At 39.9% G+C, this 10,764-nt stretch overlaps 1 pseudogene; it reads left to right on the top strand.

The window, feature by feature from the left end:
- Window positions 1-8,963: 8,963 nt before the first annotated feature.
- LOC127672732 (paired box protein Pax-6-like) lies at window positions 8,964-10,408 on the top strand (annotated as a pseudogene).
- The last annotated feature ends 356 nt before the right edge of the window (window positions 10,409-10,764 follow it).

Below are 10,764 nucleotides of genomic sequence, written 5' to 3'. Positions count from 1 at the left end.
CACCGCTGGCCCTCTGTACTGCGTGGGGATGGGTGCATGACCCAGGCTGCTCTGATCCAGAGGTGGTGACTGTAAGGCTCAGCCAGAGGCCTCTGCATGGATCCTCTGCTTTTCTGGGTCAGATGGACTCACTGGTGCAAGGTGCCTCCCCGTGGCCGGCCTCCAGATGCACTGCTGGCCCTCTGCACTGCTTGGGGATCTTGTTGATTCTCTCAAAGAAACAGATTTTGGTTTTGTTGATTCTTTGTATTGTTCTCTTTGTTTCTATTTGTTTGATTTCCACCCTGTTTGAGTATTTTCTGCTCTCTGCTCCTCTTAGGTGTGTTTGCTTGTTTTTGTTCTAGAGCTCTTAGGTGTGCTGTTAAGTTGTTAGTGTAAGATCTCTCCAGTTTCTTCACCTAGGCACTTAGTGCTATGAACTTTCCTCTTAGCACTGCTTTTATAGTGTCTCTTAAATTTGGGTATGGTGTATCAAAATTTTCATTAAATTACTGAAAATCTTTAATTTCATTCTTGTTTTCTTCCTTGATCAAGTTATCATTGAGTAGAGATATGTTCATTTTCCAAGTGTATATGTGCTTTCTTTTGTTTTGCTGTTATTGAAGACCAGCCTTAGGCTATGGTGATCTAATAGGATGCATGAGATTATTTCAATCTACTTGTATTGGTTTAGAGTTGTTTTGTGACCAATTATATGATCAACTTTGGAGAAGGTACCATGAGGTCTTGAGAAGAAAGTGTATTCTTTTGTTTTGGGGAGAAATGTTCTGTAGATATCTGTTAAATCTATTTGATTCATAAGCTCTATTAGCTTAACTGTGTCTCTCTTTAGTTTCTGTTTCAATGACTTGTCTATTAGTGAGAGTGGGATGTTAAAGTCTCCCACTATTATAGTGTGGGATTCAATACATGTTTTGAGGTTTAGCATAGTCTCTTTTATGAATGTGGGTGTATTGGGGACATAGATGCTCAAAATTGAGACTTTTTCTTGGTGGAATTTCTTTTTGATGAATATCAAGTGTCCTCCCTCATCACACTTGTTATCTTTTGGTAGAAAGTCTATTTTATTGGATATTAGGATGGCAACTCCAGCTTGTTCTTGGGATCATTTGCTTGGAAGACCGTTTTACTTGCTCTTACTCTGAAATTTTGTCTGTCTTTGTTATTAAAGTGTGTTTCTTGAAATGTAGTGTGTATGTATATATATATATATACACCACAGAGGCAGATGCTAGCAGCCAACCATTGGACTGAGTTTGAGGTCCCCAATGGAGGAGTTGGAGGGAGGACTGTAGAAGCTGAAGGGGTTTCAGCCCCATGGGGAGAACGACAATGTTGGCCAAACAACCGGCCTCCCCCACCCCTGGGCTCCCAGGGAGTAAGTCCTCAACGAAAGGGCACACATGGTTCCAGTGGCAATTGTGGCAGAGGAATGCCTTGTCCATTAATGGGGGTTGGGGAGGAGGCTCCTTTGAAGTCTCAATGGGTGCCCCTCTCTGGGAAAATCGAGGTGGGGTAGGTGGGAGTGGGTTTGGCAGAGGGGCATTTTCTTGGAGGCAGGGGATATGGGATATGGGAGGGGAGGAAACCAGGAAATGGTGTAACATTTGAAATGTTAATGAAGAATATATTCAATTTTTTAAAAAAGAAAAACTGAGGCCACTGATGACAAGATTTTATAATTTGACGTGCATATTTCCTTGAAATACCAAATTGTTGTCTTAATCTATTACTATGTTGATGATGTAAAAATGAGATTGATTGCCTAATTGTCCCTGTGTAAAGCCCATAATCTGCCTGGCATGCAAACCTGCTTGACATTGCACTCATTAAGGGATCCAGGAAGTACAGTATGGACTCTTTTTTTTTTAAATATTGATTTCTGATCTTTATTTTTATACTGTAAGAGTTACTAAAGAATGTGGTATACTTTGTTCCCTCTAAAAACAGTGAAATTTTGTATTTATCTTTTTTTAAATTGATATATTTTTATTTTAATTTCAAATGATTTCCCCTTTTCTGGGTCCCCACTCTCCGCAAGTCCCATAAGCCCTCTTCCGTCCCCCTGTTCTTCCATCCACCCCTTCCCATTTCCCTGTTCTGGAATTCTCCTATACTCTTGCATTGAATCTTTCCAGAACCAGGGGCCACCCCTCCATTCTTTTTGGACATTATTTAATTTGTGTATTATGTCCTGGGTATTCAAAGTTTCTAGGCTAATATCCACTTATCAGTGAGTGTATACCATAACTGATCTTTTGAGACTGGGTTACCTCACTTAGAATGATGTTCTCCAGCTCCATCCATTTGTCTAAGAATTTTATGAATTCATTGTTTCTAATGGCTGTACACCATTGTGTAACTATACCACATTTTTTGTATTCATTCCTCTGTTGAAGGACACCTAGGTTCTTTCCAGGTTCTGGCTACTACAAATAGGGCTGCTATGAACAAGGAAACAAGCTGGAGTAGCCATTCTAATATCAGATAAAATTGACATTCAACCCAAAGTCATCAAAAGAGACTCTGGGGACACTTCTTGCTGGTCAAAGCAAAAATACACCAAGAAAAACTCTCAATCCTGAACATCTTTGCTCCAAATACAAGGGCACTCTCATTCATAAAAGAAACTTTACTAAAGCTCAAAGCACACATTGCACCTAGCACAATAATTGTGGGTGACTTCAACACTGCACTTTCCTCAATGGACCGATCAGGAAAACAGAAACTGAACAGGGACACAATGAAACTAATTGAAGCTTTGGACTAATTAGATTTTAAATATATATACATTTATATATATATATATATATATATATATAACATTTATCATATATAACATATATAAAAGTTATATATAACATTTTATCCCAGAGCAAAAGAATATACCTTTTTTTCAACACCTCATGGTTCCTTCTCCAAAATCGATCATATAATTGGCCACAAGACAGACAACAAATATAAGATCTAAATAATCCCATGCCTCCTATCAGATAACTATGGAGTAAAAGTGGTCTTCAATAGCAACAAAAACAACAGAAAACCCACATACACGTGGAAACTGAACAATAGTCTACTCAATGATATGTTGGTCAAGGAACAAATAAAGAAAGAAATTAAAGACTTTTTAAAATTTAATGAAAATAAAGACACATCATACCCAAATCTATGGGACACAATGAAAGCAGTGCTAAGAGGAAAACTCATAAGGCAGAGTGCCTCCAAAATGAAAATGGAGAGAAAATATACTAACAGCTTAATGACACACCTGAAAGCCTTGGAACAAAAAGAAGCTATTTCACCCAGGAGGAGTAGAAGGCAGGAAATCATCAAACTCAGGGCTGAAATCAACCAAGTAGAAACAAAGCGAACCATACAAAAATCAACAAAACCAGGAGCTGGTTCTTTGAGAAAATCAACAAGATAGATAAACCCTTAGCCAAACTAACCAAAGGGCACAGAGACAGTATCCAGATTAACAAACTTAGAAATGAAAAGGGAGATATAACAACAGAAACTGAGAAATTTCAAAAAAATCAATAGATCCTACTACAAAAGCCTATACTCAACACAACTGGAGAATCTGGAAGAAATGGACAGTTTCCTAGACAGATATCCAACACCAAAACTAAATCAGGATCAAATAGATCATCTAAACAGTCCCATAACACCTGAAGAAATGAAAAGGGTCATAGAAAGTCTCCCAACCACAAAAAGCACGGGTCCAGATGGCTTCAGTGCAGAATTCTATCATACCTTCATAGAAGACCTTACACCAATACTCTTCAAACTATTCCACAAAATAGAAACAGAAGGAACTCTACCCAACTGGTTCTATGAAGCCACAATTACGCTGATACCAAAACCACACAAAGATCCAACAAAGAAAGATAACTTCAGACCAATTTCCCTTATGAATATCGATGCAAAAATACTTAATAAAATTCTTGCCAACCGAATCAAGAACACATCAAAATGATCATCCACCTCAATCAAGTAGCCTTCATCCCAGGGATGCAGGGATGGTTCAATATAAGGAAATCCATCAATGCAATCCACTACATAATCAATCTCAAGGAAAAATAAACCTATGAACATCTCATTAGATGCAGAAAAAGCATTTGACGAAATTCATCATCCTTTCATGCTAAAAGTCTTGTAAAGAACAGGAATTCAAGGCCCATAGCTAAACATGATTAAAGCAATATACAGCAAACCACTAGCCAACATCAACCTAAACAGAGAGAAACTTGAAGCAATCCCACTAAAATCAGGTACTGGACAAGGCTGTCCTCTCTCTCCATATCTTTTCTTTCTTTTTTTTTAATATTTGAAATGAAAGATAATGATAATTTTTATTGCATATGCTTTAAGCACAATTAAACTTGTTAAAGTAATATGTATTACTTAGAATTATTGATCTACAAGTCCAGTTCCTGATTAAAGGCACAATCTGTCATTTGTTGGAAATGTTGAACAACTCCCATTAGTAAGCTCTTTTTTTTCTTTTTTTTATTCGATATATTTTTTGTTTACATTTCAAATGATTTCCCCTTTTCTAGCCCCCCATTCCCTGAAAGTCCCATTAGCTCCTTTCCCTCCCCATGTTCTCCCACCCACCCCTTCCCACTTCTCTGTTCTGATTTTGCTCTATACTGCTTCATTGAGTCTTTCCAGAACAAGGGGCCACTCCTACGTTCTTCTTGTACCTCATTTGATGTGTGGATTATGTTTTTGGTATTCCAGTTTTCTAGGTTAATATCCACTTATTAGTGAGTGCATACCATGATTCATCTTTTGAGTCTGGGTTACCTCACTTAGTATGAGATTTTCCAGCTCCATCCATTTGCCTAAGAATTTCATGAATTCATTGTGTACGTGCCTTCTTACATCCAGAGAAATTAGATCATCAATGCTCTTGTTTAGAATATGGGAGTGGAAAGGGGTCCATTGCAATGGGACATGGTCCATGGCCCTTGATTCTTTATTTTGACACAGGGTGTCATACTGCAAGGAGGAGAATCTGGGAACATGTTTTTCCAATTATGATAATATTACTTTTTTAAAAAAATTATTTAATCTTTTTTACAGTCCAGATTTTATCCCCCTTCTTGTCCACCCACTTCTGGTTCCACATCCCATAAGTCTAGATTCCTTCTCCAGGAGGATGTTCCCACCCCACCCCCTACCTACAAGAACTCCCTGCTGATTGGGGGCCTCCAGTTTTTTTAGGATTAGGTACATCTTCTCTGAGGGAGTACAGTCCCACAGTCTTCTGCTGAGTATGTGTTGGGTGCCTCATATCAGCTGGTGTATGCTTAATTGGTGGTTGCCTAGTTTCTGAGAGATCTTGGGGGTCCAGGATAGTTGAGACTGCTGCTTTCTCTCTTCTATCTCTTGTATTCTCCTGGTAATGATTAATTATTCCAGATCTCATTCCTTGGTTTTCAATGTCCAATTTCCAGGGTTGCCTAAATTTGTCTTTATTATATCTACTTCCAATTTTAGGTCTTGGACTGATTTAATAAAAACTTTCACTTGTTTGATTGTATTTTCCTGTATTGCTTATGGGATTTATGTGTTTCCTCTCTAAGTGCTTCTACCTGTTCACCTGTTTTTTCTTCTATTTCTTTATGTGAGTAATTCATATCCTTTTTAAAGGATTCTATTATCTTAATGAGATAAGATTTTAGGTCATCTTCCTGACTTTCAAGTGCATTTGTATATTGGACATTGCCTCAGTTTCTCCTTCATCTTTGTCTAGGCAGTGTTTCCCATTAATGAATATATCCATTTTATGTTCTGAACACTACCTCCCTCTCAACCCCACCTGACAGTCTCTATTCCCTTTCTCTCATAGGGTTCCCCCATGTGTCTACCTTGAACTTAATGCATCAAGTCTCTGCAGGATCAGGTGCATCCTCTCCTGTTGAGGCCACTCAAGGCAGCCTATGTATAGGAATGGCTCCAGAGACAGCCTATAGCTTCCTCTCTAGTTATTGGGGGACCCACATGAAGACTGAAGTGCACATCTGCTAAATATATTATGGGGGCCTAAGTTCAACCCATGTATGTGTGTGTGTGTGTGTGTGTGTGTGTGTGTGGTCTTTGGTTGGCTACTGAGTCTCTGAGACCTCCCAAGGGGTCTGGTCCCCAGGTTTTGCCATTCTTCTCCAACATCCACTCTGCTGATTTTATAGGTGTGTGCCAAATGAGTCTGTTAGTCTCAGTTTCTTTTCCTAACTAATGTGCAGTTAATTTTTCTTTAAATAAAAGTACTTTCTTGAGTACAGTTTGATCTGTCTCTTTTATTTGAGACAGTTTTTTTCTGTAACAGCCATGGTAGTCCTCTGACTTACTCTGTAGTCAAGGCTGGTCTGGAACTCACAGAGATCTAACTGCTTTGGTGTTCCAAGTGTTGGGCTTAAGAAGTGCACCAGCATATCTAACTTGAATTTAATTTAATGTCATCTCTCCTACTACATACCATTGCAAAAATATCAAAACTCTTAGCATTCTGGGACTAGAGCTGGATTTAACTGAGGGTTACTTAATGTGGGGATGGAGCGATGGCTCAGTGAGTCAGAGCAATAGTTGCTTTATCAGGAAAGCCTGGTTTAGTTCCCAACCTCCACTAGGTGGCTCAGAAACACCAAAAAAAGGAAAAGAAATTGAGGCCACTGATGACATATTTTTATAATTTGAAGTGCATTTGCGTATTTTCTTTTTTTTAATATTTTTATTTTCTATATTCTTTGTTTACATTCCAAACTATTTCCCCTTTCCTGGATCCCTCCTCCCCATATGTCCCATAAAACGTCTTGTCTCCATCCATTCTTCAATCACCTCCCTCCTTTTTTTCTCTGTACTTATATTCCCCTGCAATGCTAGATCAATCCTTTTCAGGATCAGGACCTTCTCCATACTTCTTCATGGGAGTCATTTGTAATGCGATTTGTGCCTTGGGTATTCAGGGCTTCTGGGCTAATTAATATCCACTTATCAGAGATTGCATTCCATGTGTATTCTTTTGTGTCTGGGTTACCTCACTTAGGATGATATTTTCCAGATCAAACCATTTGCCTAAAAATTTTGTGAATTCATTGTTTCTAATTGCTGAGTAGTAGTCCATTGTGTAAATATACCACATTTTCTGTATCCATTCCTCCTTTGAGAGACATCTGGGTTCTTTCCAGCTGCTGGCTATTATAAATAAGGCTGCTATGAACATAATGGAGCATGTGTCCTTATTACATGACGGGGAATCCTTTGGGTATATGCAGTCCAGATTATATCCCCCTTCTGGTCCACCCACTGAATGTTCCACATCCCATAAGTCTAGTTTCCTTCTCTGGGTGGATGTCCTCACTCCACCCCCTACCTACAAGAACTCCCTGCCCTCTTGGGGCCTCAAGTCTTTTTAGGGTTAGGTACATCTTCTCTGAGGGAGTCCAGTCCCACAGTCTTCTGCTGAGTATGTGTTGGGGGCCTCATATCAGCTAGTGTATGCTTAAATGGTAGTTTCCTAGTTTCTGAGAGATCTTGGAGGGTCCAGGTTATTTGAGACTGCTGCTTTCTTTCGTCTATCTCTTGTATTCTTCTGGTAATGATTAATTATTCCAGATCTCATTTCTTGGTTTTCAATTTCCAGGGTTGCCTATATTTGTCCTTGTTATATCTACTTCCGATTCTAGGTCTTGGACTGCTTTAATAAAAACTTTCACTTCTTTGATTGTATTTCCTGTATGGCTTATGGGATTTATGTGTTTCCTCTCTAAGTGCTTCTCCCTGTTCACCTGTGTTTTCTTATATTTCTATATGTGAGTTATTTATATCCCTTTAAAAGGATTCTATTATCTTAATGAGATAAGATTTTAGGTCATCTTCCTGACTTTCAAGTGCATTTGTCTACACAGGGACTGCTGTGGTGGGAGAAGTAGTTTCTGAAAATGTCAAAGTTTACTGGCTTCTGTTTCTCATGATCCTGCTCTTGCCTCTTGCCATATGATTATAGGGAGTCTTTCCTGGTTGGGGTGTTTCTGTTTGGGAGTTGCCTTTTTTTGTCCCTAGGTTGACTCAGGTCTCATGGTAGGCCAATTGCCTTGGATGTGGCAAACTTCCTGTGGGATCTTCTGACTGTGGAACCTTCAGAGGGGCATGTATACTGGTGACTTGTTGCCCTGGTGGCAGTGTGTCTTCAGGAAGGCCTTCTCGAAGACCTTTGAATTGTGGCTTCTGTAGAGGGGCAGAAAAGCTCGAGATATGTTGTCCTGGCTGTGACACATCTACTGGGATGCCTTCATACTGTTGAGTCTTGAGAGGATTAGTCCAGCTGTTGCCCTATGTTTAGCTGTTTACCAGGGAAGCATAAGTACTGTGGGTTTTGTTTCCCTACATGCAGAAGAATTCCAGAGAGGCTTTCTGACTGTTGATTCAATTTCTCTGCATGCTGCAGTGCCCCTGGGAGGTCTTCAGTCTTTGGTGTCAGTTGTCCAGTTGCCCTGTTTGCAGAATTCCTGGGTTGTGATTTGACTGTGGTGTCAGTTGCCCTACATGCCACAGAAATCCTGTGAAGCCTTCGGGCTTTTATTTTCATGGGCAGAGGCACACTAGGTAGTAGTCTGTCCCAACAAAATTTGACAGCTAGAAGGGTAGGATATGGAAAATTTAAACATTGGAAATGAACATTCAATTGCCAACCTACCTGGACTGGCAATCTCTTGTTAATACTGGGGCTAAATACATGTTTATTTCAATACTGAGAATACTTGTAAGATTTGGAAACAGAGGCAGTTGTTCAGAAAGAATGAAGCTCCTGTCTGATTCCTGCTCTGTAACAGTCCAAACCAAATGCTGTGTAGGCAGGATGGGTAAATCGGTGCTCTCTGTACATTTTCTCATGTGTTTTCTTTTACCAGATTCTCCAGTACAGGAACATATCCCAATAGGTTCGGAACACACATATGGCCGAAGGTCCCCGCTTGTGTCCAAAATTCCAAATGCCTTCAAGTGCACCCATAGAAACCAGACCCCAAAGGCTTCAAGAGCCTGCAAGGAACTTACCCTTTCAAATGCATCACAGTCCCATATTGACCACAACAAGTCCAATGCAATCAAGTCTTTCAGTCCCTGAAAGGGACCTACATCAGCAAGAGTTCCAAGGACCATCAAGAAAATCAGGTATCCAAATGCAACTTGATCCTGCACTGGGCCCAGGTTTACCTACTTTAAAAAAACCTTCAGGGCATCCAAGTTATCAGATATATAAGTGAAATCTTGTTTCCATGTTCTCATAGGATCTGTGGTACTGTCAGAGAAATATGGTGACCATCAATCTGGCCCTGTGACTTCAAGAAAGTGGCAGAAGGAACGCATTGTGTACTCCAAAGAACAAAAAGCACCTGCTGCAAGAACATTTTGATAAGTGTCAGTACCCAAACCAGGATCAATGTGTGAAGCTGGCAGAGTTAGTTGGTGTGACAGCGATGGACATCAAGGTCTGCCTCTCTCTTTTCCCTCAATCCAACAGCAAAAATCTACACTTTCCCATCAGGAACTTTAATTTTGTTCTTAAATGCTTAGGGCAGTGATGACAGTTTTAGGTGGTGGATATTTTTGAATCAAATGCTGGGACCCAAATTTTTATCAACCTGGTAGCAATATAGAATAGCATTGTTTCCATGCAGGGTCTCAGAAACCTAATCATCAGAGCTCCTGCTAAAATACAGGACACACTGGCTCAATCTCCCCAGTCTTATGTTGTCTGGTCATACACAATCTACCTTATTATAATATCTTAGCCATCTTGAGTTTCCTGCTTCTTTGTTTCTGACATGTGAATCATTGCTATACAAACACCTTTTATCCAAAATCTTCACCTTGTGGTCCTGTTAGGGGACAACAGGCATTCTTCTGATGTCTTCTTTCTTTTCTAGATCTGGTTTAAGAACAGCCGAGCTAAGTACAAGCGGATGACTCTCCAGAATATTACAGAAGCTCTGCCAGAGACCAATGGAAGTTCTAAAGCTGTTTTTGAATCAACCCACTCTCCTGGTTCCATACCTCTTGTTGCTGCTGAGGATGGAGAGCCCATGTGTTCAGGCACATCTGGTGAGGATTCCATTCCCAAACTCAACTGAATCCAGGAATCTTCCTGCATCATTATCAGGCCAGTGATGCAGACAGGTGTAGTCAGCAAGAAGATCTGCTTGTTGGCCATGCTTCCATTACAGCTTGGGATTCTGGTCAATCAGCAGCAGTTGAAGCCCACACTGATCTAGCAGTGACTGAATCTACAGATGTCCTAGAAGCTGCCACCCATTGCCCAGAGGAGGCTCAAGGTTCAGGTCCATCTGCAGAGGAACTCTGGCAAAGAATCCTTGATGACTTTGACAAATCCAAGGACTGACTTACTCTGGATTATACCCCAAATCCAAGTTACATCTCTCAGCTCCTTGACCATTCCAGACATTTATAGTCATGAAGAAGTGTGTTATGTACACCCTTCATCTCAGTATTTGTGGGAATTAACCAGGCATATCTGTAGACGTTGTGTACCTCTGTGGTTTATATAGAAGGGTTGTTTCAAAGCAACTGTAAATATTCATTCTTCATTGTTAGATTATGTTCTTATTAAATAAAAGGTGAAATAGTTCCTGAAAATTATTTTATTACATTATATTATCCATTTACATTCCAGTCACTATGGCATATGTCCCACTGACCTATAGTTCTTCACCCAACACATTAGGTAAATTTTTCCCC

Source organism: Apodemus sylvaticus, chromosome 1 (assembly GCF_947179515.1).
Source record: "Apodemus sylvaticus chromosome 1, mApoSyl1.1, whole genome shotgun sequence".
NCBI lineage: Eukaryota > Metazoa > Chordata > Mammalia > Rodentia > Muridae > Apodemus > Apodemus sylvaticus.
This window is presented reverse-complemented; position numbering and strand designations above follow the sequence as displayed.